The 12280-nt window shown below is 47.0% G+C and overlaps 2 long non-coding RNA genes across 2 annotated transcripts in view; one reads left to right on the forward strand and one right to left on the reverse strand.

Moving 5' to 3' along the window:
* Positions 1-12280, reverse strand: part of LOC139082036 (uncharacterized) — a 114513-nt gene that overhangs the window by 95027 nt on the left and 7206 nt on the right. The window lies entirely within an intron of this gene.
* Positions 4211-9661, forward strand: LOC139081480 (uncharacterized). The gene is made up of 3 exons (XR_011536598.1): positions 4211-4545; positions 4752-4828; positions 6172-9661. It is a non-coding gene; the product is annotated as an uncharacterized lncRNA (long non-coding RNA).

Consider the following 12280-nt stretch of genomic DNA (forward strand, 5'->3'; position numbering starts at 1 on the left):
CATTCAAATCCCCGCTCGGCATGTACCACCACTCCCTCCCACCCACCCCCCCCCCCCAAAAAAATTAGGGAAACGGTAAAAGAAACGATAATAAATCAATATGCTGACTATCCTGAAGCTACAAATAAGGTCAAATAGATAAATTATTTAACACGCGGAAATGTGTTTGGAAGAATAACAAGTGATGAAAGCAAGGTGCAATTGCACCTGCAGAGGTTGCTTCTGTGCAAACATCAATCAGCCCGCGCCGACAGCCCACGGTGAAACTGGAGCGACAGAAGGGAAATGCTTCATTCATTAGGTCCTTTAATCTGTAGAGACACTTAGATTTTTAAAATGGAAAGGCAAAGGAGTTCTCCCAACACGCGTGAGCCGGGGAACTGCCGCTATTTTAGCTACCTCCTTGCCATGGCCGTAAGTGTAGAGTCCTTCACCGTCCTGGAGATGTAAATTTACCAATGTCCTTACAGGCCGACCAGGGGCAAGGGTGCCAGAGGCGTACTTGCCCATCCCTCAAGCTCCGCGTTTCTCCCTCTTGATGGTTTGGAATCCTGCCCTCTCTCTCTAGGTCTTCTGTCCCTGGAGCCCGGAGCAGACACGGCCCTGCTCTCCACAGCCGGAAACTCTGGGCTGAGTCTCCACCTCCCTCTCCCACAGAACCCTCTTCTCCCCGCAAAACATCTGACAGCCAGGACTGCAAAGCGGATACCTAGCTATAAGGGTAAGAGTTTTCCCAGACCCTTTTTTTTTCTTGTGTAGAGGTAAGGGGACCTTGAGAATCTGAGTCCGAGTCTGAATTTTGACTTAGGTTGGCCCAAGGCCAAGACTTCTGAGTTGGCTCTGCACTGAGTTATTTAAGCCTAAATTTGATCGTCTGCAAAATGAGGTACCGCCATCAACCTTGCGGGGTGGAGTGAGGATAAACGTGGGAAAGACTTGGCCCCATGAAGGAGAGCAAGCACTAAATCCTGCCCCACCCCTGCCCTTTTTCCTCTCCTTATGCTCCACGGTTCCTAATCCAGCTTTCGGTTGTTAGCTCCTCAACTGTGTTTCATTCAATATTTTTGATCCACTGAGGGGAGAAGGAACCTGGGAATGGGCTACCTCCTAGAAACGTCTCTAATTCTTTAAAAGCCTCACATGAAGGAAATCATATTCTAAAACAAGGAACAAATCACAAGTCTTCTCCAGAATAAGGAAGGGAATAAACGAGCACGCTTTTTCTCTCACACGCCTTGCCTAGAGGAGGAACCTGCCAAGGACCTCGTGACTGGGCTCTCTCTACCAACCTTCCCACCCAGGAGAACTTGGACCAGGAGTCCAGGGAGGTGAGTTCGAGGCCCGGCTCTGGCGTGGGCAGATCACCAGTGAGGCTGAGCCTTCCTTACTGCATAACCTGACTCTGACGGATCTCTGCCCCCAAAATCATCCAGACTCACTCTTCCAAAACACACTCTTCATTCTGTCTCTTCTAAGAACCTTCTCTGACTCCTCTCCTCTGATTTCCAGAGGAAATTATGTCCAGCTCCTTCCATCTGGCCTTCACACAGCTCCGTGGTGAGCCTTACCCGCCTTGCCCAGCCCTGTCCATGAGCCCCCTCAGGTCTGTGGGGCCCGTTGCCCAGTTCTCCCTTTCTGCTGTGCTCACTTCTACCTTAAGCCTTTGCTCTTGCTTTTCTCTCCTCGCAAACCAAGAGTGCCTACAAGGCCAATTTTATCCCTCTCTGAAGATTTCCCAGACTACTGCAACCCCCTTTCCCAGCTCCATATGCCTCAAAACCCCCTGGACCCCCATTTCATCAAAAGTTATTCCCTTTGCTCAGGGGTCCCCATTCACTGCCTCACCACACGCAGGACTCAGAATGTTCACAAATGCAGCTGCTGCTGGCTGGCATGGAAAGCTTCTTTCAAAATAAATTAGTGAACAAGGACCCAGGGGCTTTTTCCTGAAAGGAGAATTAGAGGATTTGTTTGAAGACTCTTTTTCATTTTAAAATGTACAAGGACATTAGCCTGAGGCTCCCTTCTAAAGCCAAGAAAAATACAAATTTCTTCTTAGAAGGCAAACATTCTATTTTTATGGATTAAATTTGATACTCAGAATAAATACTTACTACAAGATATTTGTACTACTTTCTCTTAGGTTAACACCAGAGGTAACTGGGCAATGGCCTCCAGTGGAGCTGGGGCATTGCTGAGACTTAGGAGAATGAGAAGGGGATATCAAAGGTCAGAGGTGAAAGGGCGCTAGACACCCACACACTGGCTAAAATAAATTCTGGAAAATTATTTCATAAAGATCATCATAAAGCAGATTATATTTTCCTCATGGAAACCATATTATAACTGGAAGTTGATTGAGCACCATTAATATACCTTGAAAGTAAATATGTACCATTTATAAAATAGTTCTTTAAATATCTATAAAAAAATTTATTGAGAATTGGCATAAACACATCACAAATATACTATATATGCTGGTTAAAAGAGGGGTTCCTGGGGCCGGCCCGGTGGCACAGCAGTTAAGTTTGCACGTTCCTCTTCTCAGCGGCCCAGGGCTTGCCGGTTCGAATGCCAGGTGCGGACATGGCACCTCTTGGCAAGCCATGCTGTGGTAGGCGTCCCACGTATAAAGTAGAGGAAGATGGGCATGGACGTTAGCTCAGGGCCAGTCTTCCTCAGCAAAAAGAAGAAGATTGGCAGTAGTTAGCTCAGAGCTAATCTTCCTCCAAAAAAAAATAGGGGTTCCATAATACACATAAACACATGAACAATGTACAATTCTACTGCATCATATATTTTTATCTACAACTAACGTATTAGTCATAATACTTGTAAATATCTAATTAATACTAGTTTTCCTTGCCTTCTTGGTATTTGGACAAGTTTTGAGAGGATGATTTGCATGGTCCGGGTTTCCTAAAGAGTTCATTGGAAGAGTTTGAACAGACATAGCAAATAGAAGTATTCAAAATGATATGGTTAATCTTGAAGTGACCTCAGAGCCTTGTGGGTGGTGAACTCAGCATGCGGGGATGGCAGGCAACGTGTGAAAACCAAAGAGAGCACTCCACATTTATTTTATAAGGAGAAAAGAAAGTCAGTGAAATTTTTGGTGGTAGGTGGTAGAGAGGGGGACCAATATGGATGGCAGCAACAGATACTAGGATGACAGTGTCCACATTCTCTTTGTTTTGCCCAATTTTGTGTGTCAATTTGGCTAGGCTCTTGGTGCCCAGTTGTTTGGTCAAACACTAGTCTGGATGTCTCTGTGAAGTTATTTCTTAAATGTGATTACCTTTAAATCAGCAGACTTTGAGTAAAGCAGATTACCCTATAATGTGGGTGGGCCTTGTCCAATCAGCTGAAGGCCTTAAGAGCAAAGATTGAGATTTCCAGAGAAGAAACAGTTCTCCCCAAGATTGCAGCATAGAAACCCTACTTGAGTTTCCAGCCTGCTGTCCTGCAGGACTCAGATTCAAGACTGTGACACCAACTCTTACCTGAATCTCCAGGCTGTTGGCCTGCCTTCCCAATTTTAGACTTGCCAGCCCCCACAATCAAGTGAGCCAATTCCTTAAGATAAATCTAGATAGAGTGATGGATGGATAAATAATGAGATAGATAGATAGTTGATAGCAGATAAAGACATAGATAGATAGATAGATAGATAGAAATATCTAATTCTATTGGTTCTATTTTGCTGGAGAGCCCTGACTAATACACTCTTCTAGCACCAGCGGGCCCAAGATGGGAACAAGTTGTGCAAAGAGGGGCCGGGACAGCAGAGAAGCTGCAACAAGTGAGGAAAACTATGGCCTAGAAATCCAGTTCACTCTATCCATTGGCCACTTTTTCAAAGGCCAAAAAAAACCTTCTGAGGTTATTGGACGGCCCTGGACACCACAGTTTTTAGAAGTAAGAGCCATCAGTTCAGAATCACTGGCCCAGGAGACGATCGCCAGAAACCCCCAGGGCATCAAAAATCCAGAAGGAAGCCACAGACACTTTTGTGAACTGATCAGATGAACTTAGATATGAGGCTGAGTCACCTTGATGTCTTATCACTAAAGACCCTCTCGAGGGATTTCCATAGTCCTTCCTACGGCCAAGGACCAGGGGCCATCAGGTAAATGCTTCACTATCAACCACGAGGTTTAGGGCAGGAGCAAGGGCTCCAGAGCCAGAGAACCTGATTCCACCACTTTCTGTCCTTGAGAAGGGACAAGGAAAAACCTGTGTTCTCATTTGTGAAATGAAGATAAAGACCAGGCTTACAGGGTGACTGGAACAATATATGAATAGAAACTGAAACCAGCTGCTCACTCTAATTCTGCTCTGTTCGCAAGACAACTGCTAGGACACCTCACACGGGGAAAACAATCCCCTCTGGCTGCGACACAGGGCCCAACGTAGGGGTCCCCAGAATTGTGAGGAGGAGCTAATTTTCACATCTTGGAGAGCAGATCCCTAAGGGAAAATATTGGCTGAGAGACGGTGACCGGCAGTGAGGCTCCTGAGGAAGAGGAAATCGGATTCTGGCAGGTGAAGCGTCTCAGCAGGGCAAGGACGAGAGTGTTGCCAGAACACCCTCCAAACTGGGAACCCCACAGTCCTTAAAAGGGAGGGAGGAACCCAGTGGGCTCCAAGATAAGAACAACAACAAGCCACTTTACAATTGTTAACTCGTTTGACTCTTACAATGATCCTCTGCAGTGTAATTAGACTATCTTTATTTTTTTCTTTTGCAGATCGAGAAGCTAAGGCTCCAAGAGGTTGACACTTGGCCAAGTTGAGATTGTAAGAGGGCAGCAGGGCCCACACACAGGTACGTGTGCTTCTGCACCTGCCCTCTTTCCACATACCTCATTCACAACATCATGAAGGGCCAGCTCTGGGCTGAGACCTTATTAGGAGCTGAGGTACAATGACAAACAAGGTAGACAAGGCCCTAAGACTCACAGAAAGAACAATAAACAGGTAAACAATTTTTTTAAATGAAAAGATATTTTCAGAGAATGATCAAGAGTGAACAGGGCCCGGCCCAGTGGCTCAGTGGTTAAGTTCACACGTTCCGCTTCGGCGGCCCAGGGTTCACCAGTTCAGATCCTGGGTGGAGACCTACGCATCGCTTATCAAGCCACTCTGTGGCAGGCATCCCACATATAAAGTAGAGGAAGATGGACACAGATGTTAGCTCAGGGCCAATCTTCCTCAGCAAAAAGAGGAGGCTTGGTGGTGGATGTTAGCTAGGGCTAATCTTCCAAAAAGAAGAGTGAACAAAACATCCACCCTCATGGACCTTTTGCCTAACAAAGAAGATGGACATTAAACAAGCACAAATGCATTAAGTCTTACGAAGGAGAAAGGCAGGATGTGATGGAAACACGGACTAGGCAGGAGTGGGATGGGATAAAGCAAAGGCTTCTGGGAAGAAGTGAGGTTAAGCTGAGAACTGGAAAACGAGTAGGCATTATATAGACAAGTTTAGGGTGGGAGACGGGTGGGGGTTTGTATTCGAGGCTAAAGGAAGGACACAGAGGATGGCCCTGAGGTAAGAAAGGGTGTGGCACGTCCCAAGAGCAGAAAGCAGTGCACACTGAGGCATGAACACCTCACAGCGTCCGTGTAGCCGGCCCAGTACGCGAAGCCCGAGGCCAACGGGGCCAATCTTGCTCTAGAGACCCAGGTTAAAGCACGTTTATATTAAAACAAGGCTGTGCGATGGCACAAGGTGTGAAAATCTGTACATATTTTGAGTTCAGTATGAGGCTTCAAAGAAATCTCCAGCTTGGAAGTGGCCCCTGTGACTACCTTTCACCCTCGTCCACGCTGTCGGGGTCACAGATCCTACAGACCAAATCCAAACCAAGCCCTCAAGGCAAATGTGTAGGATTTAAGCAGCCCAACTTCAATATGCTTTACCGTCATGCAGCACTTGACGACGGGGATCCATTCTGAGAAATGCATTATTAGGCGATTTTCTCATCATGCAAATATGACAGAGTGAACTTACACCAGCTTGGTGGTATAGCCTACCACACGCCTAGGCTATGTGGTGCTAGTCTTATGGGACCACTGTCATATATGCAGTCCGTGGTTGACCAAACTTCATTTTGCGGCGCATGACGATATTTCAAAGAGCTAAATCGGTGGCCGTTTTCCCCACAGGTACCTGCTTGATACAGCTCTCAAGCTGAACGTCAGGCAGCCTTCCTTGGGTCTAAAGGCCTGCACGCTGTGGGGAAGTCTGAATGCCTCCTCTGGCACTCCCTTCCCTGTCCTTCCTAAAGGAACGTGCAGCCCCACACTGAGATTCTGAGCCTTGGCGCAGCAGCACGAATGGGCACGCGAGAGCGCCTGAGCGGAGAACAGAGAGAGATAAGTCGAAGTGATGTGCTTACATCAGAAGCGGCAGAAAATGTCAGTGATTAAATTTAAAAGTCAGTTTTAATTCTGAGAATATGGAAGTCAAAGCCCATTCGGTGTCAGATTGAGCTAATAGATTAAAAATTCAATCAGAAATAATAAAGACTTGTCAACCATTGTAGAAGCCCCTCCAATCCCTTCTGTGACAGCAGCTAAGTGAGCCTGGTAAGAATGCAAATCAGGTCCGATCGCTCCTGCCTGAAACCCTGCCATGTGCCCTCACAGTAGGACCCACACTTCTCCCCGTGGCCGCAAGGCTTTACGCCTCTTTCTCCCTGGCTCACCATCCTTGAGGCACACTGCCCTCTCAGCTCTTCCACCCCGCCAAGCTCCTTCCTGTCTCTGAGCCCCCGTGCAGGCTGTGCCCTTTGCCTGCAACGTGCTTCTCCCAGCTAGTATCCGCCTCTCAGCCTATATGTAAACTCCTGAGAGCCGCCTTCCCTGACTGACGTCCCATCTAAGTAGCGTCTGCCTGGGTCAGGCCCACCTCCAAGCCCTTTATCACCTTCAGAGCACTGAAGCCAATCTGCTTAGTGTCTTTACTTGTCACCTGTCTTCCCCACCAAAATGCCAGCTCACGGAGCACAGAGGTCTTGCCTGGCTTGTTTGCTGGTAAAGTCCTGGTGGGAGATGCTTATCCATGGATTGCTCATGTTCCCATGTGTCTTGTGAGAGTGGTTCCTTGTTCCGGACCACCCTTTCAAGGATGGTTGTTTAGTGAACAAGGCTTGGGAAGTCTTGAGTCAGCTCCCTCCAGAGCGCAGTCAGGTCTGCGTCCCGTGCGGTGGAATAAAGCTGCAGGTTCTAGAGCCAGGAGATTTTTGCAGGGAGAGCGTGGCCAGGGGTGATAAAGAAGCCCTGAGAAGGCTGTTGTCATGTTCGGTGGATTAGAAATCATGGCCGCAGCACCTTTCAGCATCTTCCTCCAAGAGGTGGTGTCTTTCTCCTCACCCCTTGAGTCTGGGCTGGGCTCCACACTTGCTTTGGTCAACTGGATGTGGGAAAGGTGAGTTCCAGAACTTAAGAGGCCTGTGGTTTCCACTCTCTCTTCTTTTCACCCAACCACCATGTAAAGAAGTCCAGGCTCTTCTGCAGGAGAGAGGCCACATGAAGCAAGAGACTCTGAAGGAGGAGAGACTGAGGAGAGAGAGGCCACATGAAAGAGACCCAAGACCGCCCGGCTGACAGCCGAGGCCCCATCCATGTGAGGGGGTCCTGGTGGATCCCAGCTGACACCACATGGTGCAGAGACAAGCTGCACCCACTGAGCTCTGCCCACATTCCTGACCCACAGATTCATACACAACAAAATAGCTGTTTTTACCCACAGAGTTTGGGGGTTCTTTTCTCCACGGCAATGGATAACTGAACGAGGGTAACAGAAGGGGAAATGAAAATACACCTCAATTAACTGAAAGTTTTCAGAGCCCAATCTTAGAAACTATACAGGAAGTCAGACTATAACTGAGCCCTCTGACTCTGCATGTCAACTCAGCCAAAAAAAGCAAAATCTGACACCAAATTCTTGAAAGATAATCTTAAAGGTGAGACAAAGGGCATTAGGGATTTTACAAGGTATGTCACATAGGAAGTGTCCTAGAATCTCTCTTTATCAAATGTCTTTCACAAAGAGCCACTGCCAAAAATCAGCCCCTCTCTTTCCCTCTCTCTCTCCTCATACACACATGCACACACGTGTAGACACACGCACACACGTACACATCACAAAGACACATACACACACATGCGTGCACACACAGTTCCCCACCTCCCGGCCTCTCCTTGCATTTCCTCCTGCGTCACTGGTTGTCTCTCTGTGGCCACTGACCCTCACAGCTTTCCGGAGTCCCCTGGGAAGCACAACCTCTCCTCCTTCTCTGACTCTGCTCCTTCTGTGAGGAGCAGCCACTTGGAATTCAGATGAGCCCGTTCTCCACCTCATCACTTCCTCGAGCCATCATGGCCACCCTGGCCAGGACCAGCCCCATGTATTTTCACGTATTTGCTCTCTTTCCTTCAGATTCTACAGTTGAACACCCAGGCATCCTTTCAGTTCCAGCCCAAATGCCACTTTCCGTGCCCTTCACTCCCACCGCCCACGTAAACATACCAGCTGGGATTAGCTACTTGTTTTGCTGACCCATGTCACCCTTCTATCTTGTTATACACAGGTCTGACCGCCTCAATAGTTGATCATCTGCTTAAATCAAGTGCTGTGTCTTATTAATCTTTGTAACCCCACAGGGTCTAACTCAATACCATGCACGTGGCAGGCAGTCAGCAGATATTAGTCAAACTGGATATAATTTAAACTAGGTCATAATTCAGGTCCATTTAAAAGAAGTCACGTTCACTGAGATAAGTTGGGGACATTTGCGTACTGAGTTAGTCCAAACTGGAAGCAACATCAAATAATAAATTATTTAAAACATAAAAATTACTTTATATTTGAACCAAAAAACTAATGGCTTTTGTTTGGGAAGTGAGAATGAGTGATTTTTTTCTTCTACTTTTCAGCGTTTTCTGAAATAAATGCATGCTTATTTATAACAAAAATTAACTTTTAAATGAGTAAATCGGAAAACAGAAATCATGTTATCATTTATGTTTAGTCCACTGGATGCTTTTTTCCAAAATGATATTAAGGCAGGTATCCTTGTTTCCTCAGCCTGAAAGAATCATTCACCAGTTTTTTGACTCTATCAGCTGAATATTCCACCAAAGAGAGAAAGATGATGTGTGGTCCAGCTCTCCAACAGAGAGAAACCAAGCCTCTCAAAGCTGGTCAACCCGCATGCCCTGCTGGCTGGCTTCCCTGTGTCCAGCTCATCCTTGGGATTTAATCTGAGTCCTAGACTTATGGGTGAAATTCCCCCGTCCCATCCGGAGGAATTATCAAACTGGCTCTAATTTCATTATTCAAAATCTTTTCAAAGTTAAACTTCAAGAAACACCTCTGTTCTCATTTTGGGAAACTTCATCTTGATCTCTTTCCTCAAGAGATCTCGAGGGGCCGGCCCTGTGGCAGAGTGGTTAAGTTTGCACACTCTGCTTCAGCGGCCCAGGGTTTTGCCAGTTCGCATCCTGGGCGCGGACATGGTGCCACACATCAGGCCATGCTGAGGCAGCATCCCACATGCCACAACTAGAAGGACCCACAACTAAAAATATACAACTATGTACCGGGGCGCTGTGGGAGAAAAAGGAAAAATAAAATCTTTTAAAAAAGAGATCTTGAGTTGTCTGTACGTTAAGTAAGATCTTAGCTCCTCAGTCTAGCATGAATATCCCCCGGCGCCGCCTGGTCCAGCCGGCCCATTCAGCTTCATCTCTAGAGACTCTCCAGACTGTGTTTCTCAGAGAGGCTGGCAGAGCACCCACATCAGAATCACCTGCATGCAGGTTAAAATGTGGACTTCTGAGCCCACTTGCCAAAGCAGAATTGAGAACAAGTTCCCCAGGTGATGTTCTGGCCAATAAAAGGTTGAGAGCCGCTTGTCCAGAGCCGCCAGACCACCTGCAATTCCTCCAACATAGCACGCATTTCTGCGCCCTCTACCTGGAACGCCCTCTCTGCCTCCTTTGCTGACGCCTGCTTATTTCTCTAGACCTAGCACAAATGTCACCTGCCCCATGTAGACTTCACTAGCCCTCTGCTGTCGCCTGAATGTTTGTGACCCTCAAAATTCATTCATTGAAGTGCTAACCCCCAGCGTGTTTAGAGATGGGCCTCTAAGGAAGTACTCAAGGTTAAATGAGCTCATGAGGGTGAGGCCCTAGTCTGATAGGATTAGTGTCCTTATAGGAAGAGACCCCGGGGAGCTTGCTCTCTTGCGCACAAAGTACTGGTCATGCGAGCACATAATGAGATGGCAGCTGCCTACAAGCCCAGAGAAGAGGCCTCAGCAGGAAATCTACCTGCCGGGACCTTGATCTTGGACCTCCCAGCCTCCAGAACTGGGAGAAAACAAAGTGCTGTTGCTTAAGCTGCCCAGACTATGGTACTTTGTCAAGCAGAATAAATTATTTCCTCGACTGGTCCCCATCACTTTGTGCTGTAATTGGCTGGATCCTTGTCTGGTCTCTGCTGGACGGGGGCTGCTTGAGGCCAGGTTGCCCCCGGCACCCAGCACAGGGTCCTGTTAGAGCTGACAGCAGTAGAGGAGAGGTGATATTGGAGGTGGGTGAGGACCAGGTCAGGAGGGTATCGAGGGGCAGTCTAATGAGTATAGCATGGAATAAACACAATGTGTGGCAAGGCCACAAACTTCCAAATCCCGAAGACCACATTTAAATCCTGTACTAGTCCTTACTGGCTATATGACCCCAAGGAGGTCACTGAAGCCTGCCTGAATCTCCATTTCCTCACCTGAAAAATGAGGAAGGTACCACCTACCTTCCAGGCAGGTTGCCAGATAAAATGCAGGATGCCCAGGTAAATTTGAATTTCAGATAAATAACAGTTTTTAAAGCAATATTTGTGACATATTTTACTATGAAAAATTATATTTTATTTATATGAAATTTGAATTTAATGAGGCATCCAGTATTTTATTTGCTAAATCCAAGAACCTATCCAGGGGTACAGAGAGGATTAAATAAAATGATTACAAGGTCCTGTCAGTGGAATGCATATAGTAGGCAGCCAGTGGTAGCACTTATTAAACAACAGGAAATCATTAACATTACTTGAGCAAGAGCCTGACAGAACCATCCATCTTAGGTGTTCTAAATTTAGCTCTGGCCAAAAACAATTATCTGAGATTTCTTAGGGTGCCTAGAAGTAGAAAGTCGAAGTCATTTAAAATATATCACATAAGTAGCTTTCAATTATAACTTTATCTTTTGCAGGTTCTGCCCCAGCAACTTTGTAATCTATCCGTTTTGAAGAGTCTAGAGTCTCTGTGCATAATGAATGGGGATAATCATTCTCTACCAGAATGCCTTGGCTTCGATGATACAGTGTATCAGACATATGGTCTGACTCGAATGACAATTGACTAAATCATTGTTTCCACTCAATTAACTTACAGCCCCGGGTAGCGGAGCCAGAGTTCTGGGCTCCAGTCTCCTGACAAGCCCCCTCTCCATAAATGGCCCCAGATCTCCACCTAAGGCTTCACTGGAAGAATGGAATACATCTTCCTTTCACAGATGGCTTCTGGAGCAAATGAAAAATTTAATAAATTAACAGAGAAAACATGTAAAACAATAGAGGTGTACTTTTCTCTAGCATCACTGAAGAATAAGATGTAGCAGACTCCTCTAGGCCAGTTGTCCTCCTAACGGTTTCTCCCCTCTTTCCTGGACACACGGTTAGACAGTTGGAGAGAGACTCTCCCAGTTTCCCTTACAGCCAGGTGTGCCCATGGAACTTCTTCCAGGCCATGGATTGTAGTTGAAAGTGACGTGAGCAACTTTCATGTCACTTGTTGCAAATAGCACCTGCTAGTCTGAGCTCTTGGACGAGGTCATGGTGCAGAGGTCACCTCCCTGCCCCAGACCAAAGCATGAGAGAGGAATAAACTTGCATGTTCCTGAACCACTAAATGTTCTTGGGCCTCTTCATTACACCAGCCTAGCCTTTACTCTATGAAATCCACACTGCTTGACCAAGCCGGCAGGACCTTGCAGGATCCGGCTCCTCCTCGTTTCTGCAGAAGTGATGCCCGTCTGTTCTGCATCCGCCTCCTTTCTGACTCCCCCTCAGGCAGGTCTCAGCTGCTGCTATAAACTGAATGTTTGTGTCCCCCCAAAAGTCATCTGTTGAGGCCCTCATCCCCAAAGTTTGAGGCAGGGCCCTTGGGAAGTGACTGCATTTGGATGAGGTCATGGGGGTGGAACTGCTGCC

The sequence above is a fragment of the Equus przewalskii genome, chromosome 2, assembly GCF_037783145.1.
Source record: "Equus przewalskii isolate Varuska chromosome 2, EquPr2, whole genome shotgun sequence".
Classification (NCBI taxonomy): Eukaryota; Metazoa; Chordata; class Mammalia; order Perissodactyla; family Equidae; genus Equus; species Equus przewalskii.